General features: G+C 56.8%; 1 long non-coding RNA gene across 1 annotated transcript; it reads right to left on the bottom strand.

Annotated features, from left to right (window-relative positions):
- On the bottom strand, nt 597-4,839 carry MEG3 (maternally expressed 3). Its single transcript, NR_021488.1, is given in 2 exon segments — nt 597-1,891; nt 4,755-4,839. It is a non-coding gene; the product is annotated as a maternally expressed 3 (long non-coding RNA).

Genomic DNA, 5,163 nt, shown 5'->3' with positions numbered 1-5,163 from the left:
TAAGACCCAGTGGTAAAAGCTCCTGCCAGCCTCAGGAGACAAAAGGTCCCTCCTAATGGCCTGGATTAACTCGCAGCGGATCTCCGCCCCCTTCATTTGTCACCCTCCAAGTCATCCTTCCACCTTCATTTGCCACATAATCCAATCAGCCCCTTTCAGAAGTCTGGGAGCCATTGTGGACCCCAAGCCCCGGTTCTCTAAAGCGGGCCCCGTTGTTTTTGTCTCGTCCGGACAAAACTGGTTGGCTTAAAAGGGGACGAGAAGAAAGTGGCGGTCAAACGAGGACCCCAATTAGCTCTCTCGAGACTGTGTTCATCAGGCCTGGTCGGCTGGGCATAGGGTAGGAGGTGCAGAAAATGTTTGTTGAATTAACTGTTTTTACTTATTCCGGAATTTATTTATGGGGTGCTGGCTGGTATTCCTGGGGTGAGGAGGGGGGACAGGGCTGAGCGTGGGACAATGAGGGACAGCCCCCCAATGTGAGGCATCTCGCAATTTCCCCAGCAATTGACAAAGCGCTTTCATAGCAGTTACATCCTTTGGCCTTCCAAAGCACCCTGTGGGGTAGATAAACGCGGGTGTTTTTTTGTGTGTGTTTTTTTTTTTTTTCCTAATCCCCATTTAGGCCATGAAAAGAACTGAGACCCGGAGAAGTTAAGCGACGTATTTAAGGTCACACCGTTATTGAGAGGTGGTCCCAGCACATGGTACCAGCACTGGGGCCACCCAAGACCCCCCGAGACCACCCTGGGCAGCTGGGATTTCAAACAGGCTGTCCCACTGTCAAATGTTTGATTGGAAATCAAAGAGCGCTCAGGAGAACTCTGGGGCAGGGGGGGTAAGGGGCAGCCACAAATGGCACCCAGGGGCCAACTTGGACCCCTTCTCTTGCCAGCAATGCGACAAGATGCTAACGCTCCTCCAGCCTCAGGACCTCAGGACACGTAAATCAGTCCTGTGCCCCTGGGGTGGGGGCTGGAGGTCACCTTTTAAAATTACTCAAATCGAAGCCAAATTCATACTCCTGTCAGTGGGGCCGCCTCACTCCCACGTATGCCTGACGCAGTAACAACGCAGGCCGAGAACACAGAAAGTTCTAGAAATGACCACAGGCACAGTGCGTGCCCTGACTCATGTCAGCCCGACGCCCGTCTGGGTGGAGCCCTACCTGGTGCGGGCAGAGCCCCGTGGCCAGGGGCCATCCGGAGTGCTGTGGGAGAATAAATGAGACGGTGAGACACGGGAGCGGGCCGGGGCTGGACTGATCGGCCAAACTTTATCAACAAACATTTGCCGACTGCCTCCTCTATGCCTGGCCCTGCCCGAGGCGACTTCATCTCATTCAATACTCACAACCCCCTGGGAGACTGCTCTTCTCGTCCCTGTCCCCCCAGGAGGGACAGGGAGAGCTCAAAGGAGGGGGGGTGCCCCTGGCAGTTCCATGGCATGACGTCGGGGCTCATGCTCATTCCAGAAGCCCACCCAGGGCCTTGGAATTGCCAGTGAGATGCTGGTTGTGCCCTTGGCCCAGGTCGGCCTCCCGAGACGTTCCCAAAGGGACCCTTCCGTTCAGGACGTCATTCGGGCGACAACAAGTGGAGCGAGAAAGACTGACACCTCCCTGGGGATGGCAACCCTCCAGGGCGCTGGCAGGTTAACACAGGCAGAGACATAGAGGCAAGTATCAGAGCAACAAGGCAGAAGCATAGCAAAGGTCAGGGGTTGGCGACCAATGCCCCCTCACTAGGGCACAGGTCTAAGCCTTTAGCCAAGGGGGCTGGCTGGTCAGTTCTGGTCGTCCTCCTCCTTGGTCGTCCTGGTCCCAGGGGTCGCCGCCCGTGGCTTTCTTCGTAGGCTGGTGGGATCCAGGAATCCGTGTTCCCAGCGTCCTCTGCAATTGATCAAAAGTTAGAGGGCACACTTACAAGTCCAAGTCTAGGTATTCATTAAAATTTAAGTGAGTTAATTACAACGAAAAGTCATGAGGTAAAATTTTAAATGGCCTTTAAAGGCCTAATGGGTCTGGGGGGGTTACCAAGAGGGTGGCTGGGGTGGGGGAGTCTGCCTGCCACGTTAGGTATAAATTGCCACAAGGAAGGGCTGAGGTACCATGAGGTGGAGGTGGGCGGCAAGCACCTTGGCATCAGCTTGGCATCCACAGGCGGTCCTTGAAGCCAGAGAGGCAAACGGATGAGGTCATCCTTCAAGACAGACCCTAAGGCATGGGAGGGGGCCAGGCTGACACCATCTTGATGACCTCTGACGCTCAGGAACCTCAGAGAGGGCGGCGGGAGGGAGGGGGCAGGCAAAGGAAGAAGGAGAGGGGCGGCCGAGGGAGAGGGAGGGGGCAGCCAGCGAGCCAGAGGAGGAAGGAGGAGCGAAGAGGGAGACGTGGGAGGGGAGAGGAGGGAGGAGGGAATGGGAGGGATGAAGGAAGCGGGAAGTGAGGGAAAGGGGAGAAGAGGGAGGGGAGGAGGAGGGAGAGGAGCAGTGGGAGGGGGAGGAGGAGAGAACTGAAAAGGGGAGGAGGGAGAGAAGTGGGAGGGGGTAAGGAAGACTTGATTGACAGGGCACAAGTGTTCTCTGTGTGCGCATGCGCAACCTGAAGCCTACGCCAGCAGGCCGAGAGCCATTTGCGGGCATCGACCGCTAGGGGGCGCGCGCCCAGCACCCAGAACCCAAGAGCACAGCCACCTGCTGCGCGCGCGCAGGAGGAGCCTCCTGAGCCCCCCCTCCGCGCCTGGCCCGCAGCTGCCAGGGGCACAGCTGGCGTAAGATGTGACGGGGAGAGGGCGCCCCACAGGTCTCAGGCTAGGAAGGTGGGCACAGCCCATCCCAGGCCACCGCGCAGAGCCGCAATGTCCCCTAAACTCCACGCCTGCCATCACCAGCTAGAATCCACCTGTGGACATCAGGCAGCAGCACCCCCCCCAACACACGCACATGCATCCTGGGGGCCTTCTGCGCCCCACAACTGTGGAAGTCATCTTGCACCAGAGACACAGGAAGATTTCAAGGAGAAAGTTGCCATAAGGGTCTTTCCAGAACACGATTCCACTTTTAATAGGTAAAAACACAGAAACCTTGGCTCCAACCTCCAGAAAATGCAATTAAACATGAATTAATTAAAACTATAAAGGCCCAGTTCTCAATACACCATTTTCACTCATATATGTTCTCTGGACACATGATACAAAACATGGTATCACTAGAAAATAGTATAAAAGCGGCCAAAACTGCCTAAAATTATCCAGACTGCCATTGACCACCCGCCCCCATCTTGCTTCCCTTCAGTAAGAATTTCAAGACCCCTGCATGATGGCGCCTAATAAGCCATTTTACAGCCTCTTCATCCTATTCCAATCACCCACACCTTCCTTAGACCCTCAAAACCAAAACCCACCGAAATAAACTAATCTGCGTCCACACTCTTCCATGGCACCCCAAGTCACGCAACCAGTGCCAATCACGGCATCTCTGCCCAGGGCGAACCCTGCAACAGCTCCCGGGTGAACCCGGGGATCTTAAAACATTTCTCCCTTAGGTAAATCAATCCAGAATTCTCCAGTAAATCCCGTGCCCGACCCCCTCCAGCAGGAGAACAAAGGCCACCTCCCCTCCCCACCCCGCCCCCCAAAATTCCGCAGTGCCTCCAGCGCCCTCTGGCGGCCAGCAAGAAAACCTTCCAGAAACCTGCCACGTAGCAACCCGCTCACTCTCCCCCTCCCCAAGCCCGCCGGCCCACGGTGGGGAGGGGGCAGCGTGGGGGTGGGCTTGACAGGGACAAAGGAAACGGCAAAAGGCGACTTCATCAAAAGTGAAAGCCCACAACATGTCAGAATCTTCCAACGACCATCACGCAACACCGAAAAGACCCCCGACCCCCAATTCCCAGCTCCCAGTGGCCAGACCACCCCCCAACACGCCCCCTTTTCTGCATTTCTCTCTTCCTTCTTGACATGGCCCAAGGACATGGCCTTCTCTCCATCCCAACCCATCCCCTGCTTCTGCTCTGCCTGCGCCCCCAATTATTTGACCCTCCCCCTAGCAGCCCTTCTCCACACACCTCGTCCTAGGGGGCTTCGGGCAGGTTTGCACTTGGGCGCCATCTCTCTCCACGATTTTAATAAACCACCTGGTATCAGTTCGCAATTGTACTGTCCACATTTTGACTGGAGTCGGCTTTGCACTAACCTGTGTGCTTGGATTCGCAATCCCTAGCGGATAGGAACCTCTACTCCTCACGCCCACGGCCACCAAGAACCTGGCCAGAAACTAGCGGGAAAATGTGCCCCGGAGACTCTTGTTTTCGGGTGCTTTCCACCCCTAACCCGAAGGGCACGCAAAATGCATCCGCCGCCATATCTCCCACCACCCGTGATTCCAAAGGTAGCTTCGGGCACAGAAAATCTGGGGTTTGGACCCCAGTGACTGCGGCACGCTGGCCTCTGACAGGGGCTTGATCGGATTCCTCCCACTCGTCTTGATGATGCCTTAAGCCCCTACCGGCCAGCCTGCCCTCAAGGACTGGGCCAGAAAGGAGCTCTGGTTTCCCCCAGGAAAATGCGCCTCGAGATTTTCCTCCTGACAGAATTTCGTCGCCGATGCTCGGGGACCAGGCGAAGAGTCCGCCTTCGGGAGAAGGTCCCGGGCATCCATCTCGCCGCATGTCCCGAAGGACATCGTCCAACCCAGCAGGGGATGTCGTCTTCCTTTTGCACATCCTTTCCGGCGAAGGATGGCCAACCACTCACCAGGTAGGGAGGTTCTCGCGTGGGCGCCCCGGCTCTCCCGAGGAGCTGCAGCCAAGGCCAGCGGGCCAAGGCGCGCTCCATCCCAGCTCTCCGCCGTCTGCGCTAGGGGCTGGCTGGGTGGGGTTTATATGGAGGCGCAGAAGGGGTGGTCTCTGACGTCAGCGCATTCTGCTGCAATGCGCTCATTTCTCCAAAAGCGATTGGCCGGAAAAATGAGCCCCCCAGATTCTATGACAAATTGCTCTAGCCGCACCCAGATTGCAGCAAAGAAGGGAGGAAAAAATTCTGCCGCAGTGCCCCTCGCCGCCATGACCAACACCCTGAGCGCGCTGGTGCTTTCTCCCTGCGTGAGCCTGGTGTGCCGGGCGGGGAGATTTCGGTGCACGATTTGCCGGGGGAACTGGACAAG

The sequence above is a fragment of the Sus scrofa genome, chromosome 7, assembly GCF_000003025.6.
Source record: "Sus scrofa isolate TJ Tabasco breed Duroc chromosome 7, Sscrofa11.1, whole genome shotgun sequence".
In the NCBI taxonomy this organism is placed as follows: Eukaryota; Metazoa; Chordata; class Mammalia; order Artiodactyla; family Suidae; genus Sus; species Sus scrofa.
This window is presented reverse-complemented; position numbering and strand designations above follow the sequence as displayed.